This window comes from Phyllobates terribilis, unplaced genomic scaffold (genome assembly GCF_046119375.1).
Source record: "Phyllobates terribilis strain yellow unplaced genomic scaffold, ASM4611937v1 Scaffold_30__1_contigs__length_15301838, whole genome shotgun sequence".
NCBI lineage: Eukaryota > Metazoa > Chordata > Amphibia > Anura > Dendrobatidae > Phyllobates > Phyllobates terribilis.
This window is the reverse complement of record NW_027362790.1, coordinates 9,223,699-9,246,309: the sequence shown is the minus strand read 5'-3', so window position 1 is coordinate 9,246,309 and position 22,611 is coordinate 9,223,699. Positions and strand designations below refer to the sequence as shown.

The 22,611-nt window shown below is 44.1% G+C and overlaps 14 non-coding genes across 14 annotated transcripts; all 14 read left to right on the top strand.

The window, feature by feature from the left end:
* Window positions 1-44: 44 nt before the first annotated feature.
* Window positions 45-235, top strand: LOC141179641 (U2 spliceosomal RNA). Its single transcript, XR_012255637.1, has one exon. It is a non-coding gene; the product is annotated as a U2 spliceosomal RNA (small nuclear RNA).
* Window positions 236-1,347: 1,112 nt separating this feature from the next.
* On the top strand, window positions 1,348-1,538 carry LOC141179629 (U2 spliceosomal RNA). The gene has a single exon (XR_012255626.1). It is a non-coding gene; the product is annotated as a U2 spliceosomal RNA (small nuclear RNA).
* A 1,115-nt stretch (window positions 1,539-2,653) lies between these two features.
* LOC141179617 (U2 spliceosomal RNA) lies at window positions 2,654-2,844 on the top strand. Its single transcript, XR_012255615.1, has one exon. It is a non-coding gene; the product is annotated as a U2 spliceosomal RNA (small nuclear RNA).
* Window positions 2,845-3,959: 1,115 nt separating this feature from the next.
* Window positions 3,960-4,150, top strand: LOC141179605 (U2 spliceosomal RNA). The gene has a single exon (XR_012255604.1). It is a non-coding gene; the product is annotated as a U2 spliceosomal RNA (small nuclear RNA).
* Window positions 4,151-5,265: 1,115 nt separating this feature from the next.
* LOC141179592 (U2 spliceosomal RNA) lies at window positions 5,266-5,456 on the top strand. Its single transcript, XR_012255592.1, has one exon. It is a non-coding gene; the product is annotated as a U2 spliceosomal RNA (small nuclear RNA).
* Window positions 5,457-6,568: 1,112 nt separating this feature from the next.
* LOC141179580 (U2 spliceosomal RNA) lies at window positions 6,569-6,759 on the top strand. Its single transcript, XR_012255581.1, has one exon. It is a non-coding gene; the product is annotated as a U2 spliceosomal RNA (small nuclear RNA).
* A 1,115-nt stretch (window positions 6,760-7,874) lies between these two features.
* Window positions 7,875-8,065, top strand: LOC141179567 (U2 spliceosomal RNA). The gene has a single exon (XR_012255570.1). It is a non-coding gene; the product is annotated as a U2 spliceosomal RNA (small nuclear RNA).
* Window positions 8,066-14,192: 6,127 nt separating this feature from the next.
* Window positions 14,193-14,387, top strand: LOC141179941 (U2 spliceosomal RNA). Its single transcript, XR_012255865.1, has one exon. It is a non-coding gene; the product is annotated as a U2 spliceosomal RNA (small nuclear RNA).
* A 1,115-nt stretch (window positions 14,388-15,502) lies between these two features.
* On the top strand, window positions 15,503-15,693 carry LOC141179453 (U2 spliceosomal RNA). The gene has a single exon (XR_012255467.1). It is a non-coding gene; the product is annotated as a U2 spliceosomal RNA (small nuclear RNA).
* Window positions 15,694-16,808: 1,115 nt separating this feature from the next.
* Window positions 16,809-16,999, top strand: LOC141179555 (U2 spliceosomal RNA). The gene has a single exon (XR_012255559.1). It is a non-coding gene; the product is annotated as a U2 spliceosomal RNA (small nuclear RNA).
* Window positions 17,000-18,114: 1,115 nt separating this feature from the next.
* Window positions 18,115-18,305, top strand: LOC141179542 (U2 spliceosomal RNA). Its single transcript, XR_012255548.1, has one exon. It is a non-coding gene; the product is annotated as a U2 spliceosomal RNA (small nuclear RNA).
* Window positions 18,306-19,420: 1,115 nt separating this feature from the next.
* LOC141179419 (U2 spliceosomal RNA) lies at window positions 19,421-19,611 on the top strand. Its single transcript, XR_012255436.1, has one exon. It is a non-coding gene; the product is annotated as a U2 spliceosomal RNA (small nuclear RNA).
* A 1,115-nt stretch (window positions 19,612-20,726) lies between these two features.
* Window positions 20,727-20,917, top strand: LOC141179418 (U2 spliceosomal RNA). Its single transcript, XR_012255435.1, has one exon. It is a non-coding gene; the product is annotated as a U2 spliceosomal RNA (small nuclear RNA).
* A 1,115-nt stretch (window positions 20,918-22,032) lies between these two features.
* On the top strand, window positions 22,033-22,223 carry LOC141179530 (U2 spliceosomal RNA). Its single transcript, XR_012255537.1, has one exon. It is a non-coding gene; the product is annotated as a U2 spliceosomal RNA (small nuclear RNA).
* The last annotated feature ends 388 nt before the right edge of the window (window positions 22,224-22,611 follow it).

The window sequence follows — 22,611 nt, the reverse complement described above, 5'->3', positions numbered from 1 at the left end:
TCAGGATCCTTGGGTGGCTCCGTAGTTTGAAACCAATTCTGGTTATCGCTTCTCGGCCTTTTGGCTAAGATCAAGTGTAGTATCTGTTCTTATCAGTTTAATATCTGATACGTCCCCTATCTGGGGACCATATATTAAATGGATTTTTAGAACAGGGAGATGGAAAAAGAGCTTGCTCTGTCCACTCCACGCATTGACCTGGTATTGCAGTATCTCCAGGACCGGTGCACCCCTTCTTTAATGCAGTTTCTAAAATCAGAAAGAATTGAATTCAATGTTTTTTGTTCATTTTGCTTGTTTGTCGGATTTTGGGATGGACTCTTTGGCTTTGCTTTTCTTCTCCTCATTGGATTTTTCATGTTCAAAGTTGCAGAAGCCAGATTACAAGCTCATTTTGGTTCAACTTCAGCAACTGTGCATTGCATTGCCATGTAATGTGATGCAATGCTATCTTTCTAGCTCTCCCTTTTTACTTCCTTTTGGATAAACAGACATATTAGGCAAGCATTTTGGAGCTTTCACCTAAATAACTACAGGTGGTGAGATAAGCTGCACAATATAATTGACCTTTCAGTATATTGTTGCACACACACCATCTATTTAGCAAATGCCCTTGTTATCAACAGCAGCCTTTTAAACTCACCTGAGCTAACAGGTATGTGCGCTGGTTACTCTGCTGCGCTTAAAATTTCTTTTTTGGTTTGCTACAATGCCTTTTCTGAAACGTTGTCTCCTTCTGCTGGAACACTGACTTCTTTCATTTAATGCCTGCAGACTATAAAAGAGAACCCAACCCAAAAAGTTTGGTTGATTAGTCTGTGGCATTCTGTTAAACTGTTGCTTATGGCGGTCTCTGTGAGCTTCTCAGCGACATTCAGCCAGCCAGGTATCCTGCCTGCAGTAGATGGAATGTGGCAATGGAACGCTGGCTGCGCATGTCATAATAGGCTCTGAGCCTTTATATACCTGTGCACAGCAGCAGCCACCTTCAGTCTGCTGCTGGACAGCCAGCAGCAGCAGCAGGAGAGGTATGTAATCAGGAGCCCTCCTGCTAAGGGTAGACAGCTGCTCGTTCCACCCCACCCCCCGCCTTAATTGGTTCTCCTCCCTTCCAACGGTGTTGAGGCGGGTGGGAACAGCAGGGGGTGAAGGTGCTGTGTTTAAAGAGGTGGAGTTATGCAGATCTAAAACGCGTGGATTGCAGCAGCAGCAAGCCGAAAAGTGCAGGCATGTAAGGGATCTAGAGGTTGACAACATGTCTTCTTAACGGGAGTCCAGGAGCTCATCTCCACAAATGGACTTTTCAGGATCCTTGGGTGGCTCCGTAGTTTGAAACCAATTCTGGTTATCGCTTCTCGGCCTTTTGGCTAAGATCAAGTGTAGTATCTGTTCTTATCAGTTTAATATCTGATACGTCCCCTATCTGGGGACCATATATTAAATGGATTTTTAGAACAGGGAGATGGAAAAAGAGCTTGCTCTGTCCACTCCACGCATTGACCTGGTATTGCAGTATCTCCAGGACCGGTGCACCCCTTCTTTAATGCAGTTTCTAAAATCAGAAAGAATTGAATTCAATGTTTTTTGTTCATTTTGCTTGTTTGTCGGATTTTGGGATGGACTCTTTGGCTTTGCTTTTCTTCTCCTCATTGGATTTTTCATGTTCAAAGTTGCAGAAGCCAGATTACAAGCTCATTTTGGTTCAACTTCAGCAACTGTGCATTGCATTGCCATGTAATGTGATGCAATGCTATCTTTCTAGCTCTCCCTTTTTACTTCCTTTTGGATAAACAGACATATTAGGCAAGCATTTTGGAGCTTTCACCTAAATAACTACAGGTGGTGAGATAAGCTGCACAATATAATTGACCTTTCAGTATATTGTTGCACACACACCATCTATTTAGCAAATGCCCTTGTTATCAACAGCAGCCTTTTAAACTCACCTGAGCTAACAGGTATGTGCGCTGGTTACTCTGCTGCGCTTAAAATTTCTTTTTTGGTTTGCTACAATGCCTTTTCTGAAACGTTGTCTCCCTCTGCTGGAACACTGACTTCTTTCATTTAATGCCTGCAGACTATAAAAGAGAACCCAACCCAAAAAGTTTGGTTGATTAGTCTGTGGCATTCTGTTAAACTGTTGCTTATGGCGGTCTCTGTGAGCTTCTCAGCGACATTCAGCCAGCCAGGTATCCTGCCTGCAGTAGATGGAATGTGGCAATGGAACGCTGGCTGCGCGTGTCATAATAGGCTCTGAGCCTTTATATACCTGTGCACAGCAGCAGCCACCTTCAGTCTGCTGCTGGACAGCCAGCAGCAGCAGCAGCAGGAGAGGTATGTAATCAGGAGCCCTCCTGCTAAGGGTAGACAGCTGCTCGTTCCACCCCACCCCCCGCCTTAATTGGTTCTCCTCCCTTCCAACGGTGTTGAGGCGGGTGGGAACAGCAGGGGGTGAAGGTGCTGTGTTTAAAGAGGTGGAGTTATGCAGATCTAAAACGCGTGGATTGCAGCAGCAGCAAGCCGAAAAGTGCAGGCATGTAAGGGATCTAGAGGTTGACAACATGTCTTCTTAACGGGAGTCCAGGAGCTCATCTCCACAAATGGACTTTTCAGGATCCTTGGGTGGCTCCGTAGTTTGAAACCAATTCTGGTTATCGCTTCTCGGCCTTTTGGCTAAGATCAAGTGTAGTATCTGTTCTTATCAGTTTAATATCTGATACGTCCCCTATCTGGGGACCATATATTAAATGGATTTTTAGAACAGGGAGATGGAAAAAGAGCTTGCTCTGTCCACTCCACGCATTGACCTGGTATTGCAGTATCTCCAGGACCGGTGCACCCCTTCTTTAATGCAGTTTCTAAAATCAGAAAGAATTGAATTCAATGTTTTTTGTTCATTTTGCTTGTTTGTCGGATTTTGGGATGGACTCTTTGGCTTTGCTTTTCTTCTCCTCATTGGATTTTTCATGTTCAAAGTTGCAGAAGCCAGATTACAAGCTCATTTTGGTTCAACTTCAGCAACTGTGCATTGCATTGCCATGTAATGTGATGCAATGCTATCTTTCTAGCTCTCCCTTTTTACTTCCTTTTGGATAAACAGACATATTAGGCAAGCATTTTGGAGCTTTCACCTAAATAACTACAGGTGGTGAGATAAGCTGCACAATATAATTGACCTTTCAGTATATTGTTGCACACACACCATCTATTTAGCAAATGCCCTTGTTATCAACAGCAGCCTTTTAAACTCACCTGAGCTAACAGGTATGTGCGCTGGTTACTCTGCTGCGCTTAAAATTTCTTTTTTGGTTTGCTACAATGCCTTTTCTGAAACGTTGTCTCCTTCTGCTGGAACACTGACTTCTTTCATTTAATGCCTGCAGACTATAAAAGAGAACCCAACCCAAAAAGTTTGGTTGATTAGTCTGTGGCATTCTGTTAAACTGTTGCTTATGGCGGTCTCTGTGAGCTTCTCAGCGACATTCAGCCAGCCAGGTATCCTGCCTGCAGTAGATGGAATGTGGCAATGGAACGCTGGCTGCGCGTGTCATAATAGGCTCTGAGCCTTTATATACCTGTGCACAGCAGCAGCCACCTTCAGTCTGCTGCTGGACAGCCAGCAGCAGCAGCAGCAGGAGAGGTATGTAATCAGGAGCCCTCCTGCTAAGGGTAGACAGCTGCTCGTTCCACCCCACCCCCCGCCTTAATTGGTTCTCCTCCCTTCCAACGGTGTTGAGGCGGGTGGGAACAGCAGGGGGTGAAGGTGCTGTGTTTAAAGAGGTGGAGTTATGCAGATCTAAAACGCGTGGATTGCAGCAGCAGCAAGCCGAAAAGTGCAGGCATGTAAGGGATCTAGAGGTTGACAACATGTCTTCTTAACGGGAGTCCAGGAGCTCATCTCCACAAATGGACTTTTCAGGATCCTTGGGTGGCTCCGTAGTTTGAAACCAATTCTGGTTATCGCTTCTCGGCCTTTTGGCTAAGATCAAGTGTAGTATCTGTTCTTATCAGTTTAATATCTGATACGTCCCCTATCTGGGGACCATATATTAAATGGATTTTTAGAACAGGGAGATGGAAAAAGAGCTTGCTCTGTCCACTCCACGCATTGACCTGGTATTGCAGTATCTCCAGGACCGGTGCACCCCTTCTTTAATGCAGTTTCTAAAATCAGAAAGAATTGAATTCAATGTTTTTTGTTCATTTTGCTTGTTTGTCGGATTTTGGGATGGACTCTTTGGCTTTGCTTTTCTTCTCCTCATTGGATTTTTCATGTTCAAAGTTGCAGAAGCCAGATTACAAGCTCATTTTGGTTCAACTTCAGCAACTGTGCATTGCATTGCCATGTAATGTGATGCAATGCTATCTTTCTAGCTCTCCCTTTTTACTTCCTTTTGGATAAACAGACATATTAGGCAAGCATTTTGGAGCTTTCACCTAAATAACTACAGGTGGTGAGATAAGCTGCACAATATAATTGACCTTTCAGTATATTGTTGCACACACACCATCTATTTAGCAAATGCCCTTGTTATCAACAGCAGCCTTTTAAACTCACCTGAGCTAACAGGTATGTGCGCTGGTTACTCTGCTGCGCTTAAAATTTCTTTTTTGGTTTGCTACAATGCCTTTTCTGAAACGTTGTCTCCTTCTGCTGGAACACTGACTTCTTTCATTTAATGCCTGCAGACTATAAAAGAGAACCCAACCCAAATAGTTTGGTTGATTAGTCTGTGGCATTCTGTTAAACTGTTGCTTATGGCGGTCTCTGTGAGCTTCTCAGCGACATTCAGCCAGCCAGGTATCCTGCCTGCAGTAGATGGAATGTGGCAATGGAACGCTGGCTGCGCGTGTCATAATAGGCTCTGAGCCTTTATATACCTGTGCACAGCAGCAGCCACCTTCAGTCTGCTGCTGGACAGCCAGCAGCAGCAGCAGCAGGAGAGGTATGTAATCAGGAGCCCTCCTGCTAAGGGTAGACAGCTGCTCGTTCCACCCCACCCCCCGCCTTAATTGGTTCTCCTCCCTTCCAACGGTGTTGAGGCGGGTGGGAACAGCAGGGGGTGAAGGTGCTGTGTTTAAAGAGGTGGAGTTATGCAGATCTAAAACGCGTGGATTGCAGCAGCAGCAAGCCGAAAAGTGCAGGCATGTAAGGGATCTAGAGGTTGACAACATGTCTTCTTAACGGGAGTCCAGGAGCTCATCTCCACAAATGGACTTTTCAGGATCCTTGGGTGGCTCCGTAGTTTGAAACCAATTCTGGTTATCGCTTCTCGGCCTTTTGGCTAAGATCAAGTGTAGTATCTGTTCTTATCAGTTTAATATCTGATACGTCCCCTATCTGGGGACCATATATTAAATGGATTTTTAGAACAGGGAGATGGAAAAAGAGCTTGCTCTGTCCACTCCACGCATTGACCTGGTATTGCAGTATCTCCAGGACCGGTGCACCCCTTCTTTAATGCAGTTTCTAAAATCAGAAAGAATTGAATTCAATGTTTTTTGTTCATTTTGCTTGTTTGTCGGATTTTGGGATGGACTCTTTGGCTTTGCTTTTCTTCTCCTCATTGGATTTTTCATGTTCAAAGTTGCAGAAGCCAGATTACAAGCTCATTTTGGTTCAACTTCAGCAACTGTGCATTGCATTGCCATGTAATGTGATGCAATGCTATCTTTCTAGCTCTCCCTTTTTACTTCCTTTTGGATAAACAGACATATTAGGCAAGCATTTTGGAGCTTTCACCTAAATAACTACAGGTGGTGAGATAAGCTGCACAATATAATTGACCTTTCAGTATATTGTTGCACACACACCATCTATTTAGCAAATGCCCTTGTTATCAACAGCAGCCTTTTAAACTCACCTGAGCTAACAGGTATGTGCGCTGGTTACTCTGCTGCGCTTAAAATTTCTTTTTTGGTTTGCTACAATGCCTTTTCTGAAACGTTGTCTCCTTCTGCTGGAACACTGACTTCTTTCATTTAATGCCTGCAGACTATAAAAGAGAACCCAACCCAAAAAGTTTGGTTGATTAGTCTGTGGCATTCTGTTAAACTGTTGCTTATGGCGGTCTCTGTGAGCTTCTCAGCGACATTCAGCCAGCCAGGTATCCTGCCTGCAGTAGATGGAATGTGGCAATGGAACGCTGGCTGCGCGTGTCATAATAGGCTCTGAGCCTTTATATACCTGTGCACAGCAGCAGCCACCTTCAGTCTGCTGCTGGACAGCCAGCAGCAGCAGCAGGAGAGGTATGTAATCAGGAGCCCTCCTGCTAAGGGTAGACAGCTGCTCGTTCCACTCCACCCCCCGCCTTAATTGGTTCTCCTCCCTTCCAACGGTGTTGAGGCGGGTGGGAACAGCAGGGGGTGAAGGTGCTGTGTTTAAAGAGGTGGAGTTATGCAGATCTAAAACGCGTGGATTGCAGCAGCAGCAAGCCGAAAAGTGCAGGCATGTAAGGGATCTAGAGGTTGACAACATGTCTTCTTAACGGGAGTCCAGGAGCTCATCTCCACAAATGGACTTTTCAGGATCCTTGGGTGGCTCCGTAGTTTGAAACCAATTCTGGTTATCGCTTCTCGGCCTTTTGGCTAAGATCAAGTGTAGTATCTGTTCTTATCAGTTTAATATCTGATACGTCCCCTATCTGGGGACCATATATTAAATGGATTTTTAGAACAGGGAGATGGAAAAAGAGCTTGCTCTGTCCACTCCACGCATTGACCTGGTATTGCAGTATCTCCAGGACCGGTGCACCCCTTCTTTAATGCAGTTTCTAAAATCAGAAAGAATTGAATTCAATGTTTTTTGTTCATTTTGCTTGTTTGTCGGATTTTGGGATGGACTCTTTGGCTTTGCTTTTCTTCTCCTCATTGGATTTTTCATGTTCAAAGTTGCAGAAGCCAGATTACAAGCTCATTTTGGTTCAACTTCAGCAACTGTGCATTGCATTGCCATGTAATGTGATGCAATGCTATCTTTCTAGCTCTCCCTTTTTACTTCCTTTTGGATAAACAGACATATTAGGCAAGCATTTTGGAGCTTTCACCTAAATAACTACAGGTGGTGAGATAAGCTGCACAATATAATTGACCTTTCAGTATATTGTTGCACACACACCATCTATTTAGCAAATGCCCTTGTTATCAACAGCAGCCTTTTAAACTCACCTGAGCTAACAGGTATGTGCGCTGGTTACTCTGCTGCGCTTAAAATTTCTTTTTTGGTTTGCTACAATGCCTTTTCTGAAACGTTGTCTCCTTCTGCTGGAACACTGACTTCTTTCATTTAATGCCTGCAGACTATAAAAGAGAACCCAACCCAAAAAGTTTGGTTGATTAGTCTGTGGCATTCTGTTAAACTGTTGCTTATGGCGGTCTCTGTGAGCTTCTCAGCGACATTCAGCCAGCCAGGTATCCTGCCTGCAGTAGATGGAATGTGGCAATGGAACGCTGGCTGCGCGTGTCATAATAGGCTCTGAGCCTTTATATACCTGTGCACAGCAGCAGCCACCTTCAGTCTGCTGCTGGACAGCCAGCAGCAGCAGCAGCAGGAGAGGTATGTAATCAGGAGCCCTCCTGCTAAGGGTAGACAGCTGCTCGTTCCACCCCACCCCCCGCCTTAATTGGTTCTCCTCCCTTCCAACGGTGTTGAGGCGGGTGGGAACAGCAGGGGGTGAAGGTGCTGTGTTTAAAGAGGTGGAGTTATGCAGATCTAAAACGCGTGGATTGCAGCAGCAGCAAGCCGAAAAGTGCAGGCATGTAAGGGATCTAGAGGTTGACAACATGTCTTCTTAACGGGAGTCCAGGAGCTCATCTCCACAAATGGACTTTTCAGGATCCTTGGGTGGCTCCGTAGTTTGAAACCAATTCTGGTTATCGCTTCTCGGCCTTTTGGCTAAGATCAAGTGTAGTATCTGTTCTTATCAGTTTAATATCTGATACGTCCCCTATCTGGGGACCATATATTAAATGGATTTTTAGAACAGGGAGATGGAAAAAGAGCTTGCTCTGTCCACTCCACGCATTGACCTGGTATTGCAGTATCTCCAGGACCGGTGCACCCCTTCTTTAATGCAGTTTCTAAAATCAGAAAGAATTGAATTCAATGTTTTTTGTTCATTTTGCTTGTTTGTCGGATTTTGGGATGGACTCTTTGGCTTTGCTTTTCTTCTCCTCATTGGATTTTTCATGTTCAAAGTTGCAGAAGCCAGATTACAAGCTCATTTTGGTTCAACTTCAGCAACTGTGCATTGCATTGCCATGTAATGTGATGCAATGCTATCTTTCTAGCTCTCCCTTTTTACTTCCTTTTGGATAAACAGACATATTAGGCAAGCATTTTGGAGCTTTCACCTAAATAACTACAGGTGGTGAGATAAGCTGCACAATATAATTGACCTTTCAGTATATTGTTGCACACACACCATCTATTTAGCAAATGCCCTTGTTATCAACAGCAGCCTTTTAAACTCACCTGAGCTAACAGGTATGTGCGCTGGTTACTCTGCTGCGCTTAAAATTTCTTTTTTGGTTTGCTACAATGCCTTTTCTGAAACGTTGTCTCCTTCTGCTGGAACACTGACTTCTTTCATTTAATGCCTGCAGACTATAAAAGAGAACCCAACCCAAAAAGTTTGGTTGATTAGTCTGTGGCATTCTGTTAAACTGTTGCTTATGGCGGTCTCTGTGAGCTTCTCAGCGACATTCAGCCAGCCAGGTATCCTGCCTGCAGTAGATGGAATGTGGCAATGGAACGCTGGCTGCGCGTGTCATAATAGGCTCTGAGCCTTTATATACCTGTGCACAGCAGCAGCCACCTTCAGTCTGCTGCTGGACAGCCAGCAGCAGCAGGAGAGGTATGTAATCAGGAGCCCTCCTGCTAAGGGTAGACAGCTGCTCGTTCCACCCCACCCCCCGCCTTAATTGGTTCTCCTCCCTTCCAACGGTGTTGAGGCGGGTGGGAACAGCAGGGGGTGAAGGTGCTGTGTTTAAAGAGGTGGAGTTATGCAGATCTAAAACGCGTGGATTGCAGCAGCAGCAAGCCGAAAAGTGCAGGCATGTAAGGGATCTAGAGGTTGACAACATGTCTTCTTAACGGGAGTCCAGGAGCTCATCTCCACAAATGGACTTTTCAGGATCCTTGGGTGGCTCCGTAGTTTGAAACCAATTCTGGTTATCGCTTCTCGGCCTTTTGGCTAAGACCATTTGGTTGCAGCCTGATAGGTGCGAGTTCTCTGGAGGAATCCAGGCCTTTTTGCGAAAGGATTTGGCGATTTTCTGTGGTATTATACCGACAGGTTTTGAAGATGAACTTCGTGAAGAATACTATCCGAATTGGAGTGGATCCATCAGTTTCCGAGAGGAATAATGTGTCCTTCATCGTGGAGAAACTTTTGGAAGGAAAAGCTGGAGCAAAACGAGGCGACTTCTACAGCGTCAACGAGTTTCCTAAATCAGGTACATATGACGTGACTTTTGTAGAAGAAAATACCTGCCTTGATGTGTTTGAGTGGCTTCGGAGTCACACTGATGATCCTTTCTTGGAAGGGGTGTGGTTTGAACCCTTGTTTGGACTTCAAGAAAAGATTGTGTGGGTAACAGTTTATAACCCTTTTACTGAGCCAGCATTGCTTGAAGGCTTCCTTGCACGGTACTGTGATTATGTGCGTAAAGGGGAAAAGCAGTTTAATTCTTTAGGTATTTTCAACTGCAAATACAAGTTTCGGGTGAAACTGAAGAAGGATCCTGGAAGTGTGGGAGGCTTTAGACATCCTCCTGCGAATTTTTCTGTGGCGGGACATAGGGGCTTCCTTTACTATGTAGGGCAGCCTATGTATTGCAGGAAATGTTACTGCTTTGGACATGTGCAGGATGCATGTAAGAAAGGGCAATGTTGCCGTAACTGCAAAGAGGAGGGGCATGTGGCAAGTGCGTGCCCGAAGCCCAAGGCTTGTGACATGTGTGGAAGTGGTGAGCACATGTTTAAAGATTGCCCGCAGGGTGTGCCCAGGAAAACTGATAAGGAGAGGAAAAAGGAGGAGGAGGAGAGGAGGGTTTTGCAGCAGATAGAAAGAGAAACTGCTAGAATGGAGAGAGAGCAGAGGAGGCGGAGTGAAAGGTCTGCCCCTGAAACTGTGAGTCTGAGGCCTGCTTACCAGAAGGAGAAAAAGGCACCTAAAATGGAGAAGGAGCTTGTGAAAGAATTGAGGAGAATGGAGGGGCAGATGAATGCAGCGGGAGAAGGAAGGTGTCCGGATACGTTGGACTTTCAGGACGTTGTAGATGCTGCAGATTGTATGGAAACTGGGGAAGGGTCATCACACCCTTCAGATCCTGAGAATATTGAGGAGTACTTCTCCGATGAGGGTGGGGGGAGTAGAAAATGTCACAGGGAGGGTGGTGGGGCAAATGATGAAGAAGATATCAAGGCACCGCAGCGAAAAGTGGGTGCCAAGAAAGCAAGGTGGGGTGATGGTGATGCTGCTAGCGGCTCGGAAACGAGTTGCTCGGTTCAGATGGTGGAAGAAGATAGTGGGGGTGCTGGTTAAGGTTGCCTTGCAATATGCGTGATAATGCCTATTATAAGCTTTGACTTAAGTCAAAGGCTTTTTCTTGTGAGTGGAGTTTTTGTAGTGTTTTTGTAACTTTTCTGTTTTCGTTTTTTTTAGGAGGTTTAAAAAAGGAAAAAATGGGTTTTACTATAATTTCACAAAATGTGAGAGTGTTTAAAAATAAGGCCAGGAGGGCTGCAATTTTTGATTTTTTGGCTATGAAGAATGCATCGATTTTTTGTTTGCAAGAGTGTGGAGTGGTGGATGGGGTGAGAGGAGATGAATGGTCTCATGGAGCATCTGTGTGGTCGGGGAGTGCATGTAATAAAAATGATGGTGTGGGGATTTTAGTTAAAGGGAGGGAGGTGGTTTTGAGTGATTATGTGGTGATTGATGTGGGGAGGTGCATTTTAGCAAATTTTGAGTATAAAAATGTTAAATTTTGTGTTATTAATGTTTATGCGCCGGTGGAGAAAAATGACCGGAAAAAGTTATTTGAAAAAATTAAACTTTTTGTTCCGGGAAGAATGCCTGTGGTGATTGTGGGTGATATGAATTGTGATGTGGGGAGAGTGAATGTGGATGTGTCTGGGAAAACTTTGTTAGAGTTGGTTAGTGATTTTGATTTGCATGATATGCAAAGTGTATGTAAAGTGAGGCCTTTGTTAAATACCTTCTTTTCCGAAAGTGGAAGAATACAATCTAGATTGGATTACTGTTTTATTTCAAAAAATATGATTCCTGTTGACTATAAGCAGGAGAATGTTTTGTTTTCAGATCATGTGTGCATGTCGTGTGAGTTGGATGTGAATGTGAATGGGGTGTTTGGGAAAGGTTTGTGGAAGTTGAATGTTAAGTTATTGGAGTATGAGGAAGTAAGAAAGGAATATGCAAGACGGTATGAGGAGTGGTGTGAGTGTAAAAATGGTTTTGGGAATGTTTGTGGGTGGTGGGATTGGGTTAAAAAACAGACAAAATTTTTTTTCAAAAATTTGGGTTATAAGATGGCAGCAGTCAAGAGGAGACATTTTGTGAGTTTAAATGCACGTTTAAGTTTCTTGTATAAATAGAGGGAGGGAGGGATGGAGGTGGAGGAGGATATTTTACAAGTGAAAAAGGAGGTTCATGAGTTCTTGTTGGAAAAATGGAGGAGTATTGTCTTTAGAGCAAAAGTTGATAATTTGGAGTATGATGAAAAATGTTCACGTTTTTTTTTCAAGAAGGTTTTTGGGAAAAAGCAAAATATGTGTGTGTTGAATGGAGCAGATGGAAGCGAGGTGAGTGGAGAGGATATGTGTGAGGAAGTGGCAAAGTTTTATGAGGATTTGTATGCTGTAAAGTGGAGGGATGAGTGTTTGGAGAATGATGTTTTGAGTACGTTAGAGAGTAAATTGAATGAGGCGGAAAGAGAGAGGCTGATGGATGCTGTGACAAGTGATGAAGTATGGAAGGTTATGTGTAGTATGGCTTTGAATAAGACGCCGGGGGAGGATGGTCTTCCAGTAGAATTTTACCGCATGATGTGGGATGTGATTGGGAGTGATTTTGTGGATTTTTGTAAGTATATGTGGGAAAATATGGAGGTGGCAGGTAGTATGCGTGCAGGTATGGTTGTATTGATTCCGAAAAAGGGTGATTTGAAGAGTCTGAAAAACTGGAGGCCAATAACATTATTGAACTGTGATTATAAGATCTACGCAAAATTAATGGCAAATAGGATGCGTGATGTGATAGAGAGAGTGATTGGGGATGAGCAGTGTTGTGCAGTACCTGGGAGACGGATTCACGAGTGTGTGTGTATATTGAGAGATTGTCTATGGGATTGTATGAGCCGGAAGAAGAGTGTGTTTTTTTTGAGCCTGGATTTTGAAAAGGCGTATGATAGGTTGTCGCATGGTTTTTTGTTTAGAGTGTTGCTGAGAATGGGTTTTCCTGCTGATTTTGTTGGGAGAGTGAGAAGTCTATATACAGATATTTATAGTTGTGTTTTAATGAACGGTTATGTCGGTAGGAGAGTGAATGTGCATTCGGGCGTGAGGCAGGGGTGTCCGTTATCCCCTGTGGCTTTTATTTGTGCAATTGAACCTTTGTTGTGTATGTTGAGGAAGGATAAAGTGGTTCGAGGTGTGCAAGTGCCGGGAGGTGGAGGAAGAGAGTGGAAGGTGAGTGGTTATATGGATGACGTGTGTGTATTATGTGATTCTGAATGTTCGGTGAGGCGGGTGAAGTTGTTAGTGTCTATCTTTTGTGGTGCGTCTGCATTTAAAGTGAATTGGGAAAAGAGTGAGTGTAAGGTTTTTGGAAGTGGTATTTTGAGTAGAGATGTAGGTGTGAACGTAGTGAGTGGGCCCATTAAGGTTTTGGGAGTGAAGTTTTCAGAAAGATTGGATGGGAAAGAAAGTTGGGATGACGCGAAAGAGAAGGTTGAAAAGAAGTTATGTTTTTGGAAGTTGAGAAGCCTTACTTTCTTTGGAAAAATCTTAGTCATTAAAAGCGTGGTGTTGCCTATTTTTTTATATGTTGCAGTTGTGTTTCCACCAGGTTATATGGTTTTGAGAGGATTGAATAGGATTTTGTTTGTTTTTTTGTGGAATTCTAAAATGGAGAGGGCGCGGAGGGAAGTGTTGGTGAAGCGTATGGAGAAAGGTGGTTTGGGTTTTCCAAATTTAGAAGTTTTTTTGGGTGTGAATATTGTGGTGTTTGTGCTGAAAGTGATTATGGGCGATGGAAAGTTTTCATGTATGTGTGGATATTTATTTGGGGCTTATTCTTTTCGTTTGAAGTGGAGAGAGAGGGATTTGCGGTGTCCGGTTGCTTTTGAGGTGCCCGTGTGGTATGTGTGGGTTTATAAGTTTTTGGTGAAGTATGAGTTGTGTGATGTGGATGTGAGGTTGTTGGGAAATAAGAAGGCTGTGTACAGGATGATTGAGTGTAGAGAAATGGAGAGTGGAATAAATTTGGTGAGAGGGTGTGATGTGCAAAAAGTATGGAAGAAGGTGCGGATGGGTGGTATGACAAATAAGCAGAGTGAGGTTGTGTGGCAGTCTTTGCATGGAGTGTTGCCAGTAAGAGAGTTTCAGAGGAATAGAGGTTTAGTGAGGAGTGAAACGTGTCCAAGAAATGGCTGTGGTGGAAGGGAAAGTGTGTTGCATGTTTTTTGGAATTGCCAGTATGCTAGAGATGTGATTGGGAGAATGGGGCCTTTGTGTAAAGAATTGTGTGGTGTGAATTTGTTGTCCTTTGAGTTGTTTATGTTTGGTTTGGGAATATGTGATGGGACGAAGGAAAGAGTCTTGTGGTTGATGCTTGCGTGTATAAAGGAAGTGTTATGGGATGTGAGGAATGTGTATGTGTTTAAAAGGAAGGAAATTGCTGTAAAGGATAGTGTGAAGGTGATTATGGGGAAGATGTATGTGTGTTTCCTATGGGACAAAAAGAGGAGAGGGGAAGTGGATGCGGAGGGAATATGGAAAGTTAAAAAGTGGAGATATTTTGTAAATACTTCTTGATCTTGTTTTCTGTGTAAGGTTTAAAAAGAAGAAATAAAAATTTTCCGGTGATGATGGGAGCAGCATTTGTGTCGTTGAGATGATGCAGCTGTTTGGAAGGAAGTTCCTTTGGTCGTGACTATAGACCGTGGATTTCCCCATCTGAGGGAAAAAAAAAAAAAAAAAAAAAAAAAAATCTGTTCTTATCAGTTTAATATCTGATACGTCCCCTATCTGGGGACCATATATTAAATGGATTTTTAGAACAGGGAGATGGAAAAAGAGCTTGCTCTGTCCACTCCACGCATTGACCTGGTATTGCAGTATCTCCAGGACCGGTGCATCCCTTCTTTAATGCAGTTTCTAAAATCAGAAAGAATTGAATTCAATGTTTTTTGTTCATTTTGCTTGTTTGTCGGATTTTGGGATGGACTCTTTGGCTTTGCTTTTCTTCTCCTCATTGGATTTTTCATGTTCAAAGTTGCAGAAGCCAGATTACAAGCTCATTTTGGTTCAACTTCAGCAACTGTGCATTGCATTGCCATGTAATGTGATGCAATGCTATCTTTCTAGCTCTCCCTTTTTACTTCCTTTTGGATAAACAGACATATTAGGCAAGCATTTTGGAGCTTTCACCTAAATAACTACAGGTGGTGAGATAAGCTGCACAATATAATTGACCTTTCAGTATATTGTTGCACACACACCATCTATTTAGCAAATGCCCTTGTTATCAACAGCAGCCTTTTAAACTCACCTGAGCTAACAGGTATGTGCGCTGGTTACTCTGCTGCGCTTAAAATTTCTTTTTTGGTTTGCTACAATGCCTTTTCTGAAACGTTGTCTCCTTCTGCTGGAACACTGACTTCTTTCACTTAATGCCTGCAGACTATAAAAGAGAACCCAACCCAAAAAGTTTGGTTGATTAGTCTGTGGCATTCTGTTAAACTGTTGCTTATGGCGGTCTCTGTGAGCTTCTCAGCGACATTCAGCCAGCCAGGTATCCTGCCTGCAGTAGATGGAATGTGGCAATGGAACGCTGGCTGCGCGTGTCATAATAGGCTCTGAGCCTTTATATACCTGTGCACAGCAGCAGCCACCTTCAGTCTGCTGCTGGACAGCCAGCAGCAGCAGCAGCAGGAGAGGTATGTAATCAGGAGCCCTCCTGCTAAGGGTAGACAGCTGCTCGTTCCACCCCACCCCCCGCCTTAATTGGTTCTCCTCCCTTCCAACGGTGTTGAGGCGGGTGGGAACAGCAGGGGGTGAAGGTGCTGTGTTTAAAGAGGTGGAGTTATGCAGATCTAAAACGCGTGGATTGCAGCAGCAGCAAGCCGAAAAGTGCAGGCATGTAAGGGATCTAGAGGTTGACAACATGTCTTCTTAACGGGAGTCCAGGAGCTCATCTCCACAAATGGACTTTTCAGGATCCTTGGGTGGCTCCGTAGTTTGAAACCAATTCTGGTTATCGCTTCTCGGCCTTTTGGCTAAGATCAAGTGTAGTATCTGTTCTTATCAGTTTAATATCTGATACGTCCCCTATCTGGGGACCATATATTAAATGGATTTTTAGAACAGGGAGATGGAAAAAGAGCTTGCTCTGTCCACTCCACGCATTGACCTGGTATTGCAGTATCCCCAGGACCGGTGCACCCCTTCTTTAATGCAGTTTCTAAAATCAGAAAGAATTGAATTCAATGTTTTTTGTTCATTTTGCTTGTTTGTCGGATTTTGGGATGGACTCTTTGGCTTTGCTTTTCTTCTCCTCATTGGATTTTTCATGTTCAAAGTTGCAGAAGCCAGATTACAAGCTCATTTTGGTTCAACTTCAGCAACTGTGCATTGCATTGCCATGTAATGTGATGCAATGCTATCTTTCTAGCTCTCCCTTTTTACTTCCTTTTGGATAAACAGACATATTAGGCAAGCATTTTGGAGCTTTCACCTAAATAACTACAGGTGGTGAGATAAGCTGCACAATATAATTGACCTTTCAGTATATTGTTGCACACACACGATCTATTTAGCAAATGCCCTTGTTATCAACAGCAGCCTTTTAAACTCACCTGAGCTAACAGGTATGTGCGCTGGTTACTCTGCTGCGCTTAAAATTTCTTTTTTGGTTTGCTACAATGCCTTTTCTGAAACGTTGTCTCCTTCTGCTGGAACACTGACTTCTTTCATTTAATGCCTGCAGACTATAAAAGAGAACCCAACCCAAAAAGTTTGGTTGATTAGTCTGTGGCATTCTGTTAAACTGTTGCTTATGGCGGTCTCTGTGAGCTTCTCAGCGACATTCAGCCAGCCAGGTATCCTGCCTGCAGTAGATGAAATGTGGCAATGGAACGCTGGCTGCGCGTGTCATAATAGGCTCTGAGCCTTTATATACCTGTGCACAGCAGCAGCCACCTTCAGTCTGCTGCTGGACAGCCAGCAGCAGCAGCAGCAGGAGAGGTATGTAATCAGGAGCCCTCCTGCTAAGGGTAGACAGCTGCTCGTTCCACCCCACCCCCCGCCTTAATTGGTTCTCCTCCCTTCCAACGGTGTTGAGGCGGGTGGGAACAGCAGGGGGTGAAGGTGCTGTGTTTAAAGAGGTGGAGTTATGCAGATCTAAAACGCGTGGATTGCAGCAGCAGCAAGCCGAAAAGTGCAGGCATGTAAGGGATCTAGAGGTTGACAACATGTCTTCTTAACGGGAGTCCAGGAGCTCATCTCCACAAATGGACTTTTCAGGATCCTTGGGTGGCTCCGTAGTTTGAAACCAATTCTGGTTATCGCTTCTCGGCCTTTTGGCTAAGATCAAGTGTAGTATCTGTTCTTATCAGTTTAATATCTGATACGTCCCCTATCTGGGGACCATATATTAAATGGATTTTTAGAACAGGGAGATGGAAAAAGAGCTTGCTCTGTCCACTCCACGCATTGACCTGGTATTGCAGTATCTCCAGGACCGGTGCACCCCTTCTTTAATGCAGTTTCTAAAATCAGAAAGAATTGAATTCAATGTTTTTTGTTCATTTTGCTTGTTTGTCGGATTTTGGGATGGACTCTTTGGCTTTGCTTTTCTTCTCCTCATTGGATTTTTCATGTTCAAAGTTGCAGAAGCCAGATTACAAGCTCATTTTGGTTCAACTTCAGCAACTGTGCATTGCATTGCCATGTAATGTGATGCAATGCTATCTTTCTAGCTCTCCCTTTTTACTTCCTTTTGGATAAACAGACATATTAGGCAAGCATTTTGGAGCTTTCACCTAAATAACTACAGGTGGTGAGATAAGCTGCACAATATAATTGACCTTTCAGTATATTGTTGCACACACACCATCTATTTAGCAAATGCCCTTGTTATCAACAGCAGCCTTTTAAACTCACCTGAGCTAACAGGTATGTGCGCTGGTTACTCTGCTGCGCTTAAAATTTCTTTTTTGGTTTGCTACAATGCCTTTTCTGAAACGTTGTCTCTTTCTGCTGGAACACTGACTTCTTTCATTTAATGCCTGCAGACTATAAAAGAGAACCCAACCCAAAAAGTTTGGTTGATTAGTCTGTGGCATTCTGTTAAACTGTTGCTTATGGCGGTCTCTGTGAGCTTCTCAGCGACATTCAGCCAGCCAGGTATCCTGCCTGCAGTAGATGGAATGTGGCAATGGAACGCTGGCTGCGCGTGTCATAATAGGCTCTGAGCCTTTATATACCTGTGCACAGCAGCAGCCACCTTCAGTCTGCTGCTGGACAGCCAGCAGCAGCAGCAGCAGGAGAGGTATGTAATCAGGAGCCCTCCTGCTAAGGGTAGACAGCTGCTCGTTCCACCCCACCCCCCGCCTTAATTGGTTCTCCTCCCTTCCAACGGTGTTGAGGCGGGTGGGAACAGCAGGGGGTGAAGGTGCTGTGTTTAAAGAGGTGGAGTTATGCAGATCTAAAACGCGTGGATTGCAGCAGCAGCAAGCCGAAAAGTGCAGGCATGTAAGGGATCTAGAGGTTGACAACATGTCTTCTTAACGGGAGTCCAGGAGCTCATCTCCACAAATGGACTTTTCAGGATCCTTGGGTGGCTCCGTAGTTTGAAACCAATTCTGGTTATCGCTTCTCGGCCTTTTGGCTAAGATCAAGTGTAGTATCTGTTCTTATCAGTTTAATATCTGATACGTCCCCTATCTGGGGACCATATATTAAATGGATTTTTAGAACAGGGAGATGGAAAAAGAGCTTGCTCTGTCCACTCCACGCATTGACCTGGTATTGCAGTATCTCCAGGACCGGTGCACCCCTTCTTTAATGCAGTTTCTAAAATCAGAAAGAATTGAATTCAATGTTTTTTGTTCATTTTGCTTGTTTGTCGGATTTTGGGATAGACTCTTTGGCTTTGCTTTTCTTCTCCTCATTGGATTTTTCATGTTCAAAGTTGCAGAAGCCAGATTACAAGCTCATTTTGGTTCAACTTCAGCAACTGTGCATTGCATTGCCATGTAATGTGATGCAATGCTATCTTTCTAGCTCTCCCTTTTTACTTCCTTTTGGATAAACAGACATATTAGGCAAGCATTTTGGAGCTTTCACCTAAATAACTACAGGTGGTGAGATAAGCTGCACAATATAATTGACCTTTCAGTATATTGTTGCACACACACCATCTATTTAGCAAATGCCCTTGTTATCAACAGCAGCCTTTTAAACTCACCTGAGCTAACAGGTATGTGCGCTGGTTACTCTGCTGCGCTTAAAATTTCTTTTTTGGTTTGCTACAATGCCTTTTCTGAAACGTTGTCTCCTTCTGCTGGAACACTGACTTCTTTCATTTAATGCCTGCAGACTATAAAAGAGAACCCAACCCAAAAAGTTTGGTTGATTAGTCTGTGGCATTCTGTTAAACTGTTGCTTATGGCGGTCTCTGTGAGCTTCTCAGCGACATTCAGCCAGCCAGGTATCCTGCCTGCAGTAGATGGAATGTGGCAATGGAACGCTGGCTGCGCGTGTCATAATAGGCTCTGAGCCTTTATATACCTGTGCACAGCAGCAGCCACCTTCAGTCTGCTGCTGGACAGCCAGCAGCAGCAGCAGCAGGAGAGGTATGTAATCAGGAGCCCTCCTGCTAAGGGTAGACAGCTGCTCGTTCCACCCCACCCCCCGCCTTAATTGGTTCTCCTCCCTTCCAACGGTGTTGAGGCGGGTGGGAACAGCAGGGGGTGAAGGTGCTGTGTTTAAAGAGGTGGAGTTATGCAGATCTAAAACGCGTGGATTGCAGCAGCAGCAAGCCGAAAAGTGCAGGCATGTAAGGGATCTAGAGGTTGACAACATGTCTTCTTAACGGGAGTCCAGGAGCTCATCTCCACAAATGGACTTTTCAAGATCCTAGGGTGGCTCCGTAGTTTGAAACCAATTCTGGTTATCGCTTCTCGGCCTTTTGGCTAAGATCAAGTGTAGTATCTGTTCTTATCAGTTTAATATCTGATACGTCCCCTATCTGGGGACCATATATTAAATGGATTTTTAGAACAGGGAGATGGAAAAAGAGCTTGCTCTGTCCACTCCACGCATTGACCTGGTATTGCAGTATCTCCAGGACCGGTGCATCCCTTCTTTAATGCAGTTTCTAAAATCAGAAAGAATTGAATTCAATGTTTTTTGTTCATTTTGCTTGTTTGTCGGATTTTGGGATGGACTCTTTGGCTTTGCTTTTCTTCTCCTCATTGGATTTTTCATGTTCAAAGTTGCAGAAGCCAGATTACAAGCTCATTTTGGTTCAACTTCAGCAACTGTGCATTGCATTGCCATGTAATGTGATGCAATGCTATCTTTCTAGCTCTCCCTTTTTACTTCCTTTTGGATAAACAGACATATTAGGCAAGCATTTTGGAGCTTTCACCTAAATAACTACAGGTGGTGAGATAAGCTGCACAATATAATTGACCTTTCAGTATATTGTTGCACACACACGATCTATTTAGCAAATGCCCTTGTTATCAACAGCAGCCTTTTAAACTCACCTGAGCTAACAGGTATGTGCGCTGGTTACTCTGCTGCGCTTAAAATTTCTTTTTTGGTTTGCTACAATGCCTTTTCTGAAACGTTGTCTCCTTCTGCTGGAACACTGACTTCTTTCATTTAATGCCTGCAGACTATAAAAGAGAACCCAACCCAAAAAGTTTGGTTGATTAGTCTGTGGCATTCTGTTAAACTGTTGCTTATGGCGGTCTCTGTGAGCTTCTCAGCGACATTCAGCCAGCCAGGTATCCTGCCTGCAGTAGATGGAATGTGGCAATGGAACGCTGGCTGCGCGTGTCATAATAGGCTCTGAGCCTTTATATACCTGTGCACAGCAGCAGCCACCTTCAGTCTGCTGCTGGACAGCCAGCAGCAGCAGCAGCAGGAGAGGTATGTAATCAGGAGCCCTCCTGCTAAGGGTAGACAGCTGCTCGTTCCACCCCACCCCCCGCCTTAATTGGTTCTCCTCCCTTCCAACGGTGTTGAGGCGGGTGGGAACAGCAGGGGGTGAAGGTGCTGTGTTTAAAGAGGTGGAGTTATGCAGATCTAAAACGCGTGGATTGCAGCAGCAGCAAGCCGAAAAGTGCAGGCATGTAAGGGATCTAGAGGTTGACAACATGTCTTCTTAACGGGAGTCCAGGAGCTCATCTCCACAAATGGACTTTTCAGGATCCTTGGGTGGCTCCGTAGTTTGAAACCAATTCTGGTTATCGCTTCTCGGCCTTTTGGCTAAGATCAAGTGTAGTATCTGTTCTTATCAGTTTAATATCTGATACGTCCCCTATCTGGGGACCATATATTAAATGGATTTTTAGAACAGGGAGATGGAAAAAGAGCTTGCTCTGTCCACTCCACGCATTGACCTGGTATTGCAGTATCTCCAGGACCGGTGCATCCCTTCTTTAATGCAGTTTCTAAAATCAGAAAGAATTGAATTCAATGTTTTTTGTTCATTTTGCTTGTTTGTCGGATTTTGGGATGGACTCTTTGGCTTTGCTTTTCTTCTCCTCATTGGATTTTTCATGTTCAAAGTTGCAGAAGCCAGATTACAAGCTCATTTTGGTTCAACTTCAGCAACTGTGCATTGCATTGCCATGTAATGTGATGCAATGCTATCTTTCTAGCTCTCCCTTTTTACTTCCTTTTGGATAAACAGACATATTAGGCAAGCATTTTGGAGCTTTCACCTAAATAACTACAGGTGGTGAGATAAGCTGCACAATATAATTGACCTTTCAGTATATTGTTGCACACACACCATCTATTTAGCAAATGCCCTTGTTATCAACAGCAGCCTTTTAAACTCACCTGAGCTAACAGGTATGTGCGCTGGTTACTCTGCTGCGCTTAAAATTTCTTTTTTGGTTTGCTACAATGCCTTTTCTGAAACGTTGTCTCCTTCTGCTGGAACACTGACTTCTTTCATTTAATGCCTGCAGACTATAAAAGAGAACCCAACCCAAAAAGTTTGGTTGATTAGTCTGTGGCATTCTGTTAAACTGTTGCTTATGGCGGTCTCTGTGAGCTTCTCAGCGACATTCAGCCAGCCAGGTATCCTGCCTGCAGTAGATGGAATGTGGCAATGGAACGCTGGCTGCGCGTGTCATAATAGGCTCTGAGCCTTTATATACCTGTGCACAGCAGCAGCCACCTTCAGTCTGCTGCTGGACAGCCAGCAGCAGCAGCAGCAGGAGAGGTATGTAATCAGGAGCCCTCCTGCTAAGGGTAGACAGCTGCTCGTTCCACCCCACCCCCCGCCTTAATTGGTTCTCCTCCCTTCCAACGGTGTTGAGGCGGGTGGGAACAGCAGGGGGTGAAGGTGCTGTGTTTAAAGAGGTGGAGTTATGCAGATCTAAAACGCGTGGATTGCAGCAGCAGCAAGCCGAAAAGTGCAGGCATGTAAGGGATCTAGAGGTTGACAACATGTCTTCTTAACGGGAGTCCAGGAGCTCATCTCCACAAATGGACTTTTCAGGATCCTTGGGTGGCTCCGTAGTTTGAAACCAATTCTGGTTATCGCTTCTCGGCCTTTTGGCTAAGATCAAGTGTAGTATCTGTTCTTATCAGTTTAATATCTGATACGTCCCCTATCTGGGGACCATATATTAAATGGATTTTTAGAACAGGGAGATGGAAAAAGAGCTTGCTCTGTCCACTCCACGCATTGACCTGGTATTGCAGTATCTCCAGGACCGGTGCACCCCTTCTTTAATGCAGTTTCTAAAATCAGAAAGAATTGAATTCAATGTTTTTTGTTCATTTTGCTTGTTTGTCGGATTTTGGGATGGACTCTTTGGCTTTGCTTTTCTTCTCCTCATTGGATTTTTCATGTTCAAAGTTGCAGAAGCCAGATTACAAGCTCATTTTGGTTCAACTTCAGCAACTGTGCATTGCATTGCCATGTAATGTGATGCAATGCTATCTTTCTAGCTCTCCCTTTTTACTTCCTTTTGGATAAACAGACATATTAGGCAAGCATTTTGGAGCTTTCACCTAAATAACTACAGGTGGTGAGATAAGCTGCACAATATAATTGACCTTTCAGTATATTGTTGCACACACACCATCTATTTAGCAAATGCCCTTGTTATCAA